A 19370-nucleotide genomic window follows, 5' to 3' on the forward strand; every position below is an offset into this window, starting at 1 on the left:
ATTGCAGATCAGTAAGGAATTGCAGATTAGTAAGGAAAGTAAAATAACAGACATCAAATTACAGAAATTTCCTTAAATTTAAATTTCTGGTAAATTGCTGTAATTCAATCTCTGTTATTTTACAGTAATTTTTTGTAATTTAACGGCCGTTATTTTCCTTTTTGTTTTTTTTTGTTTTTTCTGGCACCCCAGCTGCCACAGAATTACAGATTTTTTTTTACACTAAATCAAATTAGCCACTAAATCTAAAATTTAGAAATTGCTTTGAGGTTGTGTTGAAATATTATACGTTTTATTATATTCTGAATGTTTCAAAACTTAATCAAAGCGGTCAATTTTTTAAAGTTCGATTTTTTTAAAGCAATATGAAAGATATTAAGACAAGAACAATGATGATGTCTTTTGATGAACGTTAATTTAATTAAAGTTAATTAAATTTTTATTAATTAAGATGGACTATGTGAGGTAAATTGTGCTATTTTGCCCATATTATTATGATTTTCATGACACAAAAAACAAGTTTTGATATTTTCCTTTACATTTTTCATGTTTCTTTTTGCTCCATTGTGTAAACTTACTGAAAAATTTAACTATTTACATAAAGTCATGCACTACAATATTTTGTTAGACCACCTTTAGTATATGATCGTTGTGACATCATTTCAACATGCTTCTGTACTTTTATTCCCATCCAGAGTAAACAAAATACAGAGTTGCAGCAATTAATCTTGTATTGATTAAGAGTTGGGCCGCTGTGCAAGGCCTTCTTCAGCACATCCCAAAAATTCTCAACTATGTTAAGGTCATAAATCTGTGGTGGCCAATCCATTTATTAAAATTATGTATTTATGATTTGGTACAAAAGCAGTATACAAGAAATCTCTAGTCTTTTAGGAGCAAAGATGGGCCAAGGATCACCAGTTTGCCAACAAATACATGAGAAAACTTTTGAAATTTTTAAAATCAATGTTCCTCAGAGAAAGATGGGAAGACATTTGGATATTTCACCTTTATCAGTGCATAATATAATTAAAAGATTCAAGGAATCTGGAGGAACTTCAGTGCATTAATAATAAGGGCACAAGCCTAAGCTGAGAAACCATGACTTTCAATTCTTCAGGCAGCACTACATCAAGAATAGTCACACATCTATAATATCACCATATCATGGCTAGGACTGCTTCGGCAAACATTTATCAAGTGCCACATTACGTAGATACAATCAAAAAATGCCAGTTTAAACTGTACTGTGCCAAAATGAAGCCCTATGTTAACAATGTCCAGAACTGTCAATTTGTCTTGGCTCGGAGGCATCTGATTTTAGGTTTTTTTTGGGGAGAAATGGACGTGTGAACCGGACAAAAAAAAAAAAAAAAAGATTATCCAGACTGTTACCAGCAACCAGTCCAGAAGAGTTTGTCATAGTATGGGGTTGTTTCAGTGCCCTTGGCAAAGGTAACTTGCACTTCTGTAATGGCATCATTAAAGACATCTTTTCTAGAAACACCCATGCATATTTCAACAAAACACCACAAAACCACTTTCTGCACACATTGCAGTCCTGGCTGTGGACGAAAAGGACACAGGTACTTGACTGGCCTGCCTTCTGTCCCGACCCTGTGCTGTTGGCCACCAGAAAGAAAGAATGGGTTAAAATTACATCTGAAACACTACATCACTGTGTCTTCGGCCCCTAAATGTTTTGTGAAAAAGAATGGCAATATTACAAAGTGGTAAATGCTTTCCTGATCCAACATTTTGCTTGTAGGCATTAAGCACGATGGTCCATCACTTGATCAGCTGCTCTTTTTCCCCTTAAGTGCCCATTATTCTGGAGCAGGGTAAATCTAGACTTACCAAAGACAGAATCATTGCTTATTGTTTTACAGTTGCTTTTTTAACAATTTGATTTCATCAGACATTTCTGACCACGTTTCTTACTCAAAGATGATGATTACTCACTCTCTTTCCAATTTATTAACGTGCAGTAAACAGTTCTTGACCCAATTTTAGAAGTTTAATCAGTCTCCTTACCTGTTTTTTTATTGTTTTTTTTTGAGGCATGATAATAATTTTATCCTTTTTGATGACCACAGGATGTCTTCCTACATGGTTGTTTAGGAAATAAGAAGCTACTCTTTGCTCTCTGCATCAGTTAGGCATTACTCATTTACTCATTGCCAGCTATCCAATAGTAGGCTCTTAAGTAAATCCATTTTTAAATTGATTTGTTTATTTATTTTTGGTTGAAAATAGAGGATGTAACTTGTATTTTATTTATTTATTTAAAATGCAGTGTCAATTAATGAATTAATTGTTCAGGATTCTTTCTGCGTTTATTTACCTCAGCTTTTAGGATATTTGTTGTATTTTATCCTATTCCTTGGACGTCCAAATACAGTACACAAAAAACTGTGCACCTTTAGTTTTTATATTTGGTCCCTCTAAACATTTTTTGTCTTATTTTCCTGGAACCGATGTGCTTAAAATGAGTCACTGATTGTCCTTTTGTGTGATTGTAATGGAATGTGCTTTTGTAACATTTAAGCGCTGTCAATATTTTACATGTGCAATTTCACATCTCAAGTGCCTTTTCCAAGCAATCACAAATGATTAAACAAAAACAAACAGACTCAACATCCTCTCTTTCTTTCTTCCTCTGTTTATTTATTTTTTGCTTCTTTTTTTCTCAGTTGGTTTGTTTATTAGAGCGCCGCGTTGTTAACAGGACTCTTGCAGTGCAATCGTCCTGAAGCAGTAGTTTATAGTCGAACGTTAACAGTTTGCGTTCCCTCCGTACTGTAAGTCACCCTCTTGACCTTGCTTGAGTGAGCCTGGTAAAAAGCCATAAGTGGAGATTGAAATGTACTTTTCTTGACAGGGTTATTTCACGTGGTCGCGGGGGAAATGTGGATGTCAGCGCTCTGTTGTCAGGCAAAAATGTAAACAGATATTTTACATGCTGTCAGACGGGGCTAACGCCACTAGCCCACTAGAGAGCAATGGCAGCCGCTGCGGGATCACAAGTGCTCTAATATTAGATGCAGAGCAGAAGCGCTCGGAGGACTGGAGACCTGTCACTGAACCATCAGACCTCCAGACTTCATTCAGGGTCACCAGACAGCCATTAATGTTAACAAATTACACCAACGACACCATCTGATGTGTTGACATGCGTATTTGATGGATTGACAGCGCATGTGGTCGGGGAAATGGAGATAGTTAGAGAGATATTAGACTCATGGTATGATGCTCGTTGCAGGCCATTCTGTGGAAGTAAAGGATAGTTAAAGTTGAAGAATCTATTGGATATGTCTGATGAACTATTATGTAGCCCCTCTTGATCTTTCAATATCACTTTTTCTACTAAAATCAAACATTTTTTTTTTAACAGAAACGGTTTGTATTTAGTCTTTTATCATGAAAGATTTCATTAGTAAACTACTCATTCAATTATTCATCTATTCAGTTATGTGATTTATAGATGGGTTATATTGTGGTGGAATTGTGCACTGCATTGTGTTTAGTAATAACCCTCTATGGCATGGTGTTGCCAAACCACTTTTTTTGACAAACAAATCACCCCATTAATTTTTTAAAGTAAAACATCACAAAAAAGTGGGCAGCACGGTGGCGCAGTGAGTAGTGCTCACCTCACAGCAAGAAGGTCGTTGGTTCAAGACTTAGCTGGGTCAGTTGGCATTTCTGTGTGGAGTTTGCATGTTCTCCCCGTGTTCGCGTGGGTTTCCTCCAGGTGCTCCAGCTCAAGTCCAAAGGCATGCGGTATAGGTGAATTGGGTGAACTATAATTGTTTGTTGTGTATGTGTGTGAATGAGAGTGTATAGGTGTTTTCCAGTGATCAGTTGCAGCTGGAAGGGCATCCGCAGAGTAAAAAAATATGCTGGATAAGTTGGCGGTTCATTCCGCTGTGGGTACTCCAGATTGATGAAGGGACTTAGCCGAAAATGAATGAATGAACGAATAACAAAAAAGTGTAACAATAAGTTGGTGACCAATACAGTTTGAGGTGTGTGTGTGTGTTTGATATTTCTTCCAGGGCAAAAGAGACATTTTTTGGACCATAGCCTGCTTGAGCACACTAGAGCAGAATGTAAGATAACTTTTTTTTTTTTTTTTTTACTTTTTAACTTATTTAAATATCTTTATATTAAACATATGTGTGATGTGCATGGATACGGTATGTGAAGAAACATATTTGATAGATAATATTTTTGTTATTATCTATGTACTAAAATTGTATTATTTTTAATTTGTTGCCTCAGGGCAACATTGTGCAGTCACAATGCTTGTGCACTTTAGTTAAAACAATAAAATAACTTTATTTTGATGGTCCTTTAGTGCATTTCATTAAATTTAAGTTCCATTGCATCTACATGCCAACTAATTCTCAATAGATTTATAAGTAGACTCTTAGTTTGGGGTTAGGGATAGTGTAAGTTGACATGTATACTTGCAATCAGTTTAATGTCTGTTGAAGGAGCAGTATCAGCAGATATTAAGCAGACAGTCTACTAATACTCAAATGGAAGTAATTGGCATGTACTGTAGTTGCGATGCAACTTTTTGTCAACAAAATGTGCAACAGGAACCATCAAAACAAAGTCAATAACAGCTTATGTCCTCATAATTTACGGTTCATATCTTAACAGATAATTATGAATATGCTTTTTTTTTTTTTACCATTTTTTTACTTGTTTGTGTATTTATTTTAACAATGTTTTAATTTGATTCATTATTTTGTATATTCAAATATAATTAGTACAGTTTATTTGAACTTGGTTGATTGTAAAGACATGTATGATGCTGCAAAAAACTGTGTTTTAATTAAATCCTCTTTATTTAAACTTTGTTCAAATAAGAAATGTGTAATTGTTTCCAGAAAAATGTTAAGCAATTCAACTAGTTGCAGCATTGATAATAAAAAGAAAAGTTTCTTTCTCAAAAAAATCATCAGATTAGAACTCTTAAAGGTTGTTTGATCATAAGTAATGATGCTGATAATTCTACTTCATCAACAACAACAACAACAACAACAACAACAACCACAACAACAACAATAATAATAATAATAATAATAATAACAATAATAATAGTAATAAAATAATTATAACAATAATGAGCAAAATAGTTGCTGGTTCGAGTCCTGCCTGGGTCAGTTGGCATTTCTCTGTAGAGTTTGCATGATTTCCCTGTGTTTACATGGGTTTCCTCGAGGTACTCCAGTTTTTTTCACAGTTTAAAGACATGCGGTATAGGTAAATTGAATAAACTAAATTGGCCGTAGTGAATAAGTGAGAGTGAATGAGTGTGTATGTACTGGATTGCAGCTGGAAGGGCATTCCACTGTGGTGACCTCTGAAATAGAGACTAAGCCAGTAGAAATTAAATCAATGAATAGTAACTAACTAACTAATTAACTAAACAAACAACCAACCAAACAAACAAATAAATAAATAAATAAGAAAACAGTACGTTTTAAAGCAATTAGCAAGATCACAAACTTTACTGTACATTAGATTATACAGAAATGCAGCTCTTTATACAAAAAGCATATTACTAAATTAGCCTCACCGCATCAAGTCAGATCTACATTGCATCTAATACTGGTCAAGATGTTCACTTAGACACAGTTTTGCATGGTTATACTCCAAAAATGAACCATAATGAAAACTAATCTTTATTCTAAACAATGGCGCAGCACAGTCTGCAGAAGTCTGAGGTGTTCATGCCAGTGGCAGGGCTTCAGCAGCAGGGAGCAGAGTGTCTCAATGGATTGGCACTTCTGAAGGCCGTTTGGTTGCTATCCAGCAAGTTGTTGAGTGAAAGGAATGTGGAAAGTTGATTGAAGCTTTACTACAGTCAGGCTTACTGTGGGTGTCTGTGGGCGAACTGTCTGAGGCTCAGACCAGAGACATATTGCTTTGAGATATTACTGCTAAAAATAAAACATATCAACTAGATTTATAACAAAAAAAAAAAACATATTGTTTGTTGTTCAGAGATCTGTATTTTAGATGGTTATAACATGAGGTTGAATAAATGTTTTGCTTTAATTTGCCAGGTGCATCATTTTTTTAAATTTATTTATTTATTTATTTTAATATACTTGCTTGCTTTGCTATAAAAATCAACAAAAGTTTTTGCGCCATACATGGCCATTCAAGTCTTTAAAGATCTTGACTGTATAGTAGGGTAATTTTGAGATGATGATGTTTCAAATAGGTTATATTTAAACTGCGGGGTTTAGTCACATTTACGACAATTAAAGTTATCTCATTCTCAGGATTTAAGTTGACATTACAAGTGAACAGTTTTAAAATGGTGATTAAAAAGTAATATAACGGCACATAAACTAGACATGAATATGCAATTAGTGGAATTTAAGAGGCAATGTGAGACAAAAAGTTGCAAACACAATAAAAACAGTTGCAATTATGTGAAATACAGATGGAATTTTTAGGAAATAATTATTAATTACAAAAAAATATGCACAACAGCATATATTTAAATGTATTTGTACTCACAATTTGAATATTAAAACGTCACACTATGAGAAAAAGCATGAAAAAAAGTTGTATTGACATATACACTCATCCGCCACTTTTAGGTTCTATCAGGTAGACCTGTCCAACTGCTTGTTAAAGCAAATTTCTAACCAGTCAATCACATTGCAGCAACTCAATGCATTTAGGCATGTAAAAGAATTGTGATTTAAGTTAAGATTAGAAAAGTGTTGCCTGGTCTGATGAGTCTCGATTTCTGCTGCGACGTATAAATGGTAGGGTCAGAATTTGGCATAAAAAAATATAAAAGCATGGAACCATCTTGTCTTGTATCAATGGTTTAGGCTGGTGGTGATGGTGTATTGATGTGGGAGATATTTTCTTGACACACTTTGGGCCCATTACAACCATCTGAGCATTGTGTCAATGCCACAGCTTACTTGAGAATTGTTGCTGACCATGTCCATCCCTTTTTGACCACAGTGTAACCATCTTCTGATGGCTACTTCCAGCAGAAGAATGCCCCATGTAGTAAAGCGTGAATAATCTCAGACTGGTTACTTGAACATGACAATGAGTTCACTGTTTTCAAATGGCCTCCACAGTCACCAGAACTTAATCCAACAAAGCACCTTCTTGGATGAGCAGCCGAAAAATCTACAACAACTGAGCGATGCTATCATGTCATTATGTACCAGAATCTTTGCAGAATATTTTCAGTATCTTCTTGAATCTATGCCACAAAGGATTAAGGCAATTCTAAAGGCAAAAATGGGTCCAACTCGGTACTAGTAAGGTGTACCTAAAAAGTGGCCAGTGAGTGTAAATTAACCATAATAATCAAATCTTAAAATAAGATGCAAAGTTGTAAACACAAAACATGTTAGGAATTATTAACAATCACATTTTCATACATATAACATATAAGGGCACATTTTGAGTTATGGTAACAGTTAGAAGATTACAAAGATGTAATTAACAAATATAAAGTTACCCCCCCCCCCCCCCCATTACATAGTGTTTTTGAAAGAAAAAAAAAAACTTTAAAATCAGTTTGACATTAAGTAGCTGGTGTCTTCCATTAAAACCCTTTGTAAATTTATTATTGTAACAGAACCTACCTTTTTATTAGTAATATGCTTTGCTAGTGCTAAAACTAATTACGACAATTTTAAAGGATTTCCTCAATGTTTCGCTTTTTTTTTCTGAACACCCAGATTCCAGATTTTTAAACAGTTGCACCTCAGAAAAATATTGTATTCTAACAAGCCATAAATCAACAGAAATCTTATTTATTTATTCAGCTTTTGGGTGATGTGTAAATATCAATTAAATACTCTTTGTGGATTACTCTTGACATTGTTGTTTGCTCTTGCTTTGACCCCTTGCCTGTCTGAACATTCAACAATAAAAGCTGCATTTTCAAACTCCTCCTCTGTTTTAGGTTAAGACACTAGGAATTGTACTCTCATTTCAGCATAATAATCAAGAAACATTGATGGCTGAAGTTGATGCAATCATAACACACAGCACCTGGAAATAGTTGAACTTCAATGGTGACAGGCAATACTATAGGCCTGTTATTATAATTTAACAATCGTTGTAGTTGCTAAATCTCAACTGTTTAACCTATAGCCTATTTTATTGTGTTTTCTTTAAAAGTGGGTTGTTCTTATAACATGTGTTCTTAATATAATGTGTTACACTGTTCATATGCATACAAAATGTTTCAAGAATCAAAACTTTTTCGTTTAGTACAAGAGTGTTATATAACATGAAAACAGCCTTTTTAATTATGTGAACAAATCTGAGCTCAGAACTTAATCTGTTCAGGTTACATTTCTCACGTATACATGATCTCCCACTGAATTTAATAGGGACAGATATATGGACCATGTAAAACTCCCCACCTTGTACACCCATGCACTTTGTTTACAATTCCCATGCACTGCTTGAATTTCAAAACTCACCGTGTTCTTTCTAGTGAGCCCCCGTATTCAGACTCCAGGGGTTAAGTAGTGCCTGTGGCTCTGTTTAATCATTCAGCCCATGTTCTCGGCACATGAGTGTGCATGCAGGAGTATCTTCTCTTGTTTGTATCTCTAAATATCGTCTCTCACTGCCCACAAATTAAGTATTCCAATAGACTGGCCTGTTGTGCTCTACTGTGACGTGTTGCGAGTACTAAATATGACAGTGTGCCCCTCGTGCCCCTCGCTCTTGTTCCCCGGATTCATTACTATCAGAACTGTCACCGCATCTGACTGTTTTATATGAAGTAAGTGAATACATACAGTAGTTTTTTTTCTTTCTTTCTTTTTTCCACCATGACGAACAAGTAGCCAACCAATATATTTATTTATTTCTTGGAAAGAGGTCATTGTAAGGCACTGCCTCGGCTGCTTTGAGGTGACAAACAAGCAGAAAACAAAGCAAGGACACAATATTATCTTTTCTAAACCTTGACAGACCTTAAATCATTTGATTTGCCAGTACCTTTGCAGAAAAAGGAACCGAACATTGACATCAGAAATGGCAGACAGTGTGTGCAAAAAGTATATGGTATTATGTTTTGTATTTTTTTAAATATATGTAGAGTTTTTGTAATATAATTAGGGGTAACACTTTATTTTGATGGTTCATTTGTGTAGACTGTCTGCTTAATATCTGTTGATACTGCTCCTTCAACAATCATTTAATTAACTAAGAAAATTTGCAAGAGTATGTTAACATACACTAACCCTGACCCCAACCCTAATCTAAAAGTCTACTTATAATCTAATGAGAATTGGTTGCAATGTAACTTGGATACAACAAACGGACCATCAAAATAAAGTGTGACCTAATTAGGACCCAAGCACTGATAATGCAAGGGCCTTCTTTAAAGTGTTTTCTTTTTCATTTTTTTAAGCATCAACCATTTTGTTGGCCTAAAAGTAGCTTTAAAACTGTCCTTGCATATCAGAATTGGCCAATTATTAATATTTTTTTGTGTTCAGTGTAAAAAAAAGAATGAATAGTTCCACCAAAAGATTTCAATGAATTGCCCTTCTCTCAATGTGCCTGTATGAAATTCAATAGACATGTGCACTGCAATTTCCCATTCTTAATATTGCACTTACAAACCTTCAATAGATACAAATAAGGTTTCAGAAGGGGTTTAGACTGAACACGTATCCGCTCAAGGCAAACTTATTAGCCCTCCCATAAAAATAGTTTTCTTTTTTAAATGTTTCCCAAGTGATTTTTAAAAGAGCAAGAACATTTTCACGTTATTTCCTGTAGTTCCACCCCCCCCCCCCTTTCTATTATTAGCACCCCTTAAGAATTATAGATATCTTTTCTATAGAAGAAACCACAGTCACACTTTATTTTGATGGTCCGTTTGTTGAATTTAAGGTACATCACATCTACATGCCAACTAATTCTCATTAGATTATAAGTAGACTCTTAGGTTGGGGTTAGGGTACTTTGACATGTACTTGCAAAGTCTTTTTATAGTCAGTTAAATGTCTGTTGAAGAAGCAGTATCATCAGATATTAAGCAGACAGTCTACTAATACTCAAATGGACCATCAAAATAAAGTGTTACCGAAACCACTTCGCCTAATTAACCTATCACTGGTTCAATCATGTCAGTGTGGAGTTTGCATGTTCTCCCCTTATTCACGTGGGTTTCCTCAGGGTGCTCCAGATTCCCTCACAGTTCAAAGACTTGCATTACAGGTGAACTGAATAAACTAAATGGGCCGTGGTGCATGTGTATGAATGTGTAAATGTATGGGTGTTTTCTAGTACTGTAATTGCCTGGGCATCTGCTGCATTAAACATAAACCATATAAGTTGGCGGTTCATTCCAGTGATAAATAAAGGGACTCAGCTGAAAGAAAATGAACGAATTAAATATATTGCAAAATAACTGACTAATTGACCCCTCTTTTATTGAATTAGTAAGGAATAAACAACAAGTTGCTGTATGTTATATTGTATGCTACTATTTGTATTATACTGTATGTTACTATTTTAAATGCAGGATATATAGGCAAAGAACCAAGTAAAAATAATAAATAAATAAATAAATAAATAAATAAATAAATAAATAAATAAATAAATAAATAAATAAATAAATAAATAAATAAACTTGTATTGGCCTATGCAGCACAATATTTTATCAAATAGATTAAAATTATGATATTTTTATCATTTACACCATATCAGATATGTGCACTTTGGATCAGACACAGACTGACAGAAAGAGATGGAGAGAGAGTGATATATTACTTGAGTATATCTAATAGATCATAATAAAATGTTGTCTGCCTCTATGTCAATATTTTTGAGCATATTGCCGAATTGGTTAATCCCCATCAGGTTCCAGCTAAAAAACACTGTAGTCCACATTACACTGAAAAATAAATGCTCCAAAATTTTATTTTGGATACTTCTAATATTGGCAGCATGGTGGCGCAGTAGGTAGCGCTCTCGCCTCAAAGCAAAAAGGTCACTGGTTCGAGCCTCGGCTGGGTCAGTTGGCATTTCTGTATGGAATTTGCATGTTCTCCCAGTGTTCATGTGGGTTTCTTCTGGGTGCTCCGGTTTTCCCCACAAGTCAAAAGATATGTGCTATAGGTGAATTGGGTGAGCTAAATTGTCCATAGTCTATGTGTGTTAATGAGAGTGTATTGGGTGTTTAACAGTGATGGGTTGTAGCTGGAAGGGTATCCGCTGTGTAAAACATATGCTGGATAAGTTGGAGGTTTATTCCTCTGTGACGACCCCAGATTAAAAAAGGGAGTAAGCCGAAAAGAAAATGGATGAATGAATGAACTTCTAATGTTTGAGGGAAGCACACTTATTTAGAACTATTAATTATTTAAAACCTGTACATTTTATTGCACACTTTCCAGCCAATCATAATCAAGTATTTCAACAGACCGTTGAATAATTACAAAATAATGCACACCATGCATTGTGTTTACATCACCCCCTCAGGAATATCTTTAAATAACTATACAGCGCTTTGATAATTATTCCTTACCAAACAGATCCAGTAGTTGTAATTCAAGCATACAGTGTCCAGTTTATTCAACACGCATGTTAATGTTATTCTGTAAATGTATGACATTCCTGATTCATTAAAATTCATTATGAGAAGGATGGTAGTGAATGATAACTGTAATGCCATGCCAGCAGAGGGAGCCCTCGGCTGCTCACTCTATGGCTACTTTCTGTTAGGCAGCCATTTAAGCATGTCTTTACCAAACAGTCAGTGCAAAGTGTTGCCAGTCCACCTGCTTACTAAGCATTCATTTCATTGTCTGAATTGCCTTGTGTGTGAACTTTTGCCTGACTTTTCAGATCTCTGATTTTGGAATTCCCCTTTGGATTTGTTGCTTGTCTGGACTCTTTATTTTTGAGTTTGACCTTTTTGCCTGAATATCTACAGCTGCCTCTTGATTATCCCTTGGTTTTGTCTACTGCTTGGACTGCTTTCTCGTTTTTTTGACCCTGAGCTTGCTTATACAGTAATTGACTGAGGATTGCCGTTTTATTATTATTTTTTATTTTTATTATTAAAACCTTTGCTATGGATTCTACACCGGCTTCTGCTTCCTCCTTATACAACCCCATATTATCTTTAACCACTTCAGGTTAATGAGCTTCAAAATAAAGTTTCCAGCATATTGCAACAATAACAATGACTTTGATGAATGCCACAATAAGCACAATCCAATCCATCAAAATGAAATTTCCATTAGAATTAGGAGCTCAATACTTTCATTTCCAGGAAGTAAGAGGACGTATTTTCAAGCTCAAGCAGAAATGTCAGCAGAGAAATGAAGATCTATGCACTAGAGGAGTCTTGTATCATCTATAGCTCCCCCAACTAACCTCATAAGAGTCACAAAAACTATACACATTCTTTTATTTTTAAACGTTTCTCACACTTGCCAAATAGTTAAATGCAAATTTATGTAAGAGCTGTAAAATATATGAGACTGTCTATTATGTCTCTCAGGGCTTTTTTTCGAGTCAGTTATATGATGCTAATGAGGGCCATGGTGAGGCTCTTGTTAAAAGAGTTCACATTGAGCAAATGAGAGTGAGCCACTGAGTAAATGCATGAATACAACAAGTAGAATGTCCATAGTTTTCCTTCAGAAAGAAAAGTAATGTCTGCAAAGGACAACTTTACACACTTGTTGAAACCCCTGTTTGACCTAGGGTGTATTCACAAAACATCTTAAGCTTGAGAGTAGCTCCTAACTTAAAGATTTAGGAGAAATGATAACAAATAGGCATACAAATAGTGAGCATAATTCCTACATTTAGATCTTCAACATTTTTGTATTTCCTAAAATGTGATTTACACTTCTGCATTGAGTGTTCGCTGTACCCCAGAGCTCATAACCTGCACGTAGCCTTCGTTGTGAGCAGTTATACTTCTGTGCTCTCTCTGTGCCGCTTTTCCAATAGCACTTTCAAAACGTTAGTAGAAAGTGGGAGAGTATGGGATCAATTTCCTGCCTATAGTATTGCTGTCGCGAATAGACAAATAATGTGCGTAAATCAAATATTAACATTGCATGTGAAATTAAACCACGCAAAAGCAAGAAATAAACACAGAATAAGAAATAACTAAATTTTGTACCTTTCCCAGATATGTGTTGCCGCTGGAAGGGCATCCGCTTCGTAAAACCGTACTGGATTAGTTGGCGGTTCATTCCGCTGTGGTGACCCCAGATTAATAAACAGACTAAGCCAATGAATAAATGAAAAATTTTGTACCAAAAGATCATCGTTTTCTTGTCAGCTTAGTCCCTTTATTAATACGGGGTCACCGTATTAACCGCCAACTTATCCAGCAAGTTTTTACGCAGTGGATGCCCTTCCAGCCGCAACCCATCTCTGGGAAACATCCACACACAAACACACACACACACAATTTAGCCAACTCAATTCACCTGTACCGCATGTCTTTGGACTGTGGGGGAAACCGGAGCACCCGGAGGAAACCCAAGTGAAGGTAGGGAGAACATGCAAACACAGAAACGCCAACTGAGACGAGGTTCGAACCAGCGACCCAGCAACCTTCTTGTTGTGAGGCGACAGCACTACCTACTGCGCCACTGCTTTGCCCGTACCAAAAGATGGTGAACGTAAATCAAAAAATAATAATGTGTTTAGACAAAATCAGTTTTCAGTCTCATATTTGATTGTTTTGTGTGCTGCTTACAGCGTTTTCCCCTTTGCTCTTGTTCCCACATTCTGCGATTGCGCGTTTCCAAAATATGCAATTCATCACTTAATTTTTTCACCATAAACAATTGAAATGTCATTTCACCACTGTCATTTCCATCACCACAAACATAATATATATATATATATATATATATATATATATATATATATATATATATATATATATATATATTTTTTTTTTTTTTTTTTTTTTTTTTAAAAGTTCTCATCACACATTAAAAGTGCATTCACAATGTATAAGTTTATGATCTATTTAATATACGATTTCAGTTTGTTTTTTTTCTAATAAACTCTTAACCAAATGAATAATACATTTTAGAGTGTGACAGGTGTACAATTCAGCATACAACTAATTTATTTAATTAACAAATGTAAAATTATTATAAATATTGTGGAAAAACTGGTTAAACTAGGTACAAAATTGATTTTAGACAATGTTTGCCTGCCATAATTTACTTCATTTTAAAATTAGCTGTATATTGAGATGTGGTGGAATTGATATTTGTTTAGTTGATGTTCAGACACCTGTCCACATTTATACCATATCGAACACAGCCTGTTTGTGATTGCAGGGTTGATCTACTGGCTGTGTCATAATATATATGCAATATATTTCCATAACGAAACATCAGATAAGATGGTGTTGTAACGGATGGTTTCATTATACGCAGCTCTCTTGCTGTTAGTTTGAGAATCTTTAAAAGAACACATGTATGACAGCCAGATGGACATACAGGTGTCAGAAGTTACAGTACAGTATATAATATTGATCTGAAAGCCCTGCAATCACAGACAGTGATTTATAGAAAAGCCCTGCAATCACAGTGTCTGAAATTATAATATAGTATTTATATAAAACCTATGCAGTCACAAGTTATCTGAAGTTACAGTATATAGTATTTATATGAAACTCCTATGATCACGGACAGGTGTCTGAAGTTACAGTATAATATTTATATAAACCCCTGCGGTCAGTGACAGATGTCTATATTATTTGAAATTAAAACACATCTCCGCCTGTCACAATGAGCAGCCACAAGTTGCATTGGAGTGTTGTCAACTCCCTCTTGGTCTGATTGGCTAGAGAAGCAACTGTCAATTTCGACTAGTGGACCAATGTTAATGCTGAAGCCCACCCGTGATTTAACTGAAACTTGCATTGCATGTTTTGGAAACATAAATGCAGGCGGGAATCCCATAGGAGATGGATCTGGATGCAGACCTGGTGCAGATGCAATCTTCATGCAACGCCTTTTTAATGCCCACATCTAACCCCACCCTTAACCATACAGTACCTCCTACAGTGACATTACTATTGCTACATTGAGTGCATTGTGTCTGACATTGCATAATCAAGGCTGCATCCAGATACTATTGGAAAATGGCGTTTCTGCACTCCATTGTGTCATTGTGTCGTATGATGCTACTGTAGAACTCAAACTCAAACTTATGATTGCATGATTTCATCCTTTGGCTGTCGATTGGATCATTATAACATGGGCGTGGTTAAAAAATGAAGGAAGACTGATGATTGGACAAATACAGTGCAAAAATTAAACATGCATTCCTTGTGATGAAAGGTGATGAAAAGTTGTTTCGAGAAGGAGGGAAAGTTATGGTATTTGATTAAAGATTATGAAGGCAATTTATATATATATATATATATATATATATATATATATATATATATATATATATACATATATATATATATATATATATATATATATATATATATATATACATATATATATATATATATATATATATATATATATATATATATATATATATATATATATATATATATATATATATACATATATATATATATATATATATATATATATATATATATATATATATATATATATATATATATATATATATATATATATATATATATATAATACCAGCATACATAAATTGTTTAGTCCAAGCAGCTATTTTAAGACTTTAGGATATCTCTCTACTTATTAGTAAGCAGTTTTGCTAATAGGGTTTAAAAGAAAACTCTAAAATGCTTAGATAAAAACTTTTACTTTTACAATTTAGTAAGATAAAGGTTTTGTGATAAAGGCCCTGATCTTAAAAAAATCACAACACAGTGTTTGTAGCATTGGGAAAATCCTTAAACCTGGTTTATAAACCACCTCTTTCTTGCTTACAGCAAGAGGTGGAATCAACACTTGATGAAATAAATTGTTAGGTGCACAGACAATCACATCTGATTTTGTGGTAATGTAGCATGTGACTTGTGTATCAATCAACTGGTGCAAGAAACGCTCTGGTTTCAATCTCCTGGGTATATCTGCTTTATTAGCCACATGATGGTTGAAAACACCTAACTTAGATGTGACAAATTTTCAGCATTTACTCTGAAGCAGTTAATGGGTATTTTAGTTTAGTGGTTGAAAACCTCCCACAGTTCATAGCAGGGTTATGAACAATAGCATTTGTCGTTTGCAATTTTATGAGTAAACAACGACTCTAGGCATATGTGTTAATTCAAATCTAAGTTTGGGTAAAAATAATTCAACAAATGTTGGCATGACAAACTGTTGCAAATGCTGAAAAAGAGGTCTCTGAAAAGCAAAGTATGAAGGTCAAATAGGTTTTTGTGTAGTGTGAATGCAGGCACTTCAAAGATACAGTGTGAAGGTTGTGAAGTTTGATGTTGCAACCAAGTGATAGTTGCTAGGCAATAGGACAGAGACAGTAGATAATCTATACAGTAGATCAATAGATAGACAGACAGAAAGACAGACACATGGATGAATGGATGGATGGATAGATAAATAGATGAACAAATAAAACACGCAGGTGGACGGACAGACATACAGAGAGAGAGAGGCAGACAGAGAGAGACAGATATATATATATATATATATATATATATATATATATATATATATATATATATATATATATATATATATATATATATATATATATGTATAGATAGACAGACAGACAGACAGACAGACAGACAGACAGACAGACAGACAGACAGACAGACAGACAGACAGACAGACAGACAGACAGACAGACAGACAGATAGATAGATAGATAGATAGATAGATAGATAGATAGATAGATAGATAGATAGATAGATAGATAGATAGATAGATAGATAGATAGATGGATGGATGCCCTGACAGATGGATGGATGGATGGGGCATGCACAAATGAATGGAAAGATGGACAGACAGACAGACAGACATACATACAGAAAGATAGATAAATAGATGAACGAGCAAAATATGGATAGATAGATAGATAGATAGATAGATAGATAGATAGATAGATAGATAGATAGAGATAGATAGATAGATAGATAGATAGATAGATAGATAGATAGATAGATAGATAGATAGATAGATAGATAGATAGATAGATAGATAGATGGTCGGACAGACAGACGGACAGATAGAGGTACTGACAGATGGATGGAAAGATGAGCAGGTGGACAGACGGACATACAGAGAGACGGACAGACATACAGAGATACAGACAGACATACAGAGAGACAGACAGACAAATAGACAGACAGACAGACATACAGAGAGACAGACAGACAGACAGGCAGGCAGACAGACAGACAAATAGATGTGACCCAAAAGATTGTTAGTCCATCTTTATAGCAGTCTTGCATGAGATGTACAGATCTTGCGTTTACATATGCAAATGTAAAGGCTTTATGAATTTTCCACAGTTCTCCACCCACGCAATCATGCAGCACTCAATGTTCAGTCATAACAACAGACGACTGAAGAGCATTTCTGTCACTACTTCAAACCTATGGAGAGGTACACAGTAAACACTTTTGTGTGAAAGGTACCCACGGTGTTGTATAACTTCATGTCCTCTGTGGTGATGCTTTATGTATACAGAAATCAATCCAGAGAGCCCTCCTGATGAATGCTGATCATTTTAAGTATTCTCCTTTTTCAAAAAATAAAAAAACTAAATAAAAATAAATAAATTACTGCATGACCAAACAATATCTGCACTGCAGGGAATCATGTTTACAGCTTTAAACAAGTCAACGTGGCTTCTATCGGAACTTAACCAAACAACTGATTAAACCATCTCTTTTGTGATCTGAATGTTTCCAAGTCAAGTCATACCCTCTTTTGAAGAGCAAAACATTATTCAGATCAGAGCTCTTTCAGCATCCACTCTGTAGACTCCTGCTCTTAGAGAGACCAGACTATGGCTGCATACAAATAACCCTGTTGAGGAACATTGACTGAGATGGGTGAAAAAAAATACCTTGCATAATCATAGTCTGTAAAACGTGGTGTGTTCGTTTGTGTGAAATACATCATATATAAAATTGATTAAGCCGAGTGCCTGTTACTGCAGTCGTATTGATTTTGGAGTCATGTACTCTTAAATACGCAAAATCACTTTAAAACATTGATGCGTTTGAGTGAGTGTCTGAACCCTCTAACGAACACGGTGTCTGCTCAATGATCTTTAAAAGCCATATTAAACAAGGTGGGATGTTACACCCAAACAAGGGCGATTAAATTTGATTGGTATCGTAATTTTCATGGCTATGAGATTTATATGTTATTGTGTTTTCATTTATGATAGCATAAATTTCACATGGCTAATAGAAGCAGTGTGTAAATGTTTAATAGACCTACTACCTGGTATGTGCTGAGTACTGGGTTGGACACAGAAACGCATAAATTCTTCATGGTGTAGTTTCAACAAAGTGCCGCTAATTCTCCTTAGAGATTTTGGTCCATATGGACATGACAGTATACCCCCGACCACTGAACCATCGATAAGGAACCCATTGTATCAAATGTCCTAACAGTTTTGCTTACACATTTGTTATGTAGTTAAACATATACAGTAAAATCCACAATTATTATAACCCATGACAAATTCTGACTTAATGTTCTGACTTAAAGTCAACCAGCAAGTTTGTTTGTTTGTTTGTTTGTTTGTTTGACCAGAAATAACACTTTTTTCCCTAAATAGTGAGATAATGAGACGATGTACAGTACAAGAGAAAAAAAATATATAAATATAAAAAAATATATATATTTTTTTATTTTTTCTTGTACTGTACATCGTCTCATTATCTCACTATTTAGGGAAAAAGGTGTTATTATATATATATATATATATATATATATATATATATATATATATATATATATATATATATATATATATATATATATATATATATACACACACACACACACACACACACACACATAATTACATACATACACACACAACCTCAAATCAGGAAAGATTGGGACAGTATGGAAAACACAAATAAAAGAAAAGTGATTGTATTTCATTGCGGACAATACAACAGCAAATTATTTATGTAAAGTGTTATTTATGTGAATTTATGAAGTGTTTCAGGTGTAATTTTGTTCTATTCTTCTTGAAAACAAGTCTTAGGATAGGCAACAGTACAACATATGCGTTGTTGTGCTTTAAAATGCACCACACATTTTCTGTTGGAAACAGGTCGGGACTGCAGACAGGCCAGTACAGTCCCTGTTTCCTCTTCCTCCACAGCCAGGGCTTTGTAATGTGTGCGGAAC

The sequence above is a fragment of the Danio rerio genome, chromosome 3 (genome assembly GCF_049306965.1).
Source record: "Danio rerio strain Tuebingen ecotype United States chromosome 3, GRCz12tu, whole genome shotgun sequence".
NCBI lineage: Eukaryota > Metazoa > Chordata > Actinopteri > Cypriniformes > Danionidae > Danio > Danio rerio.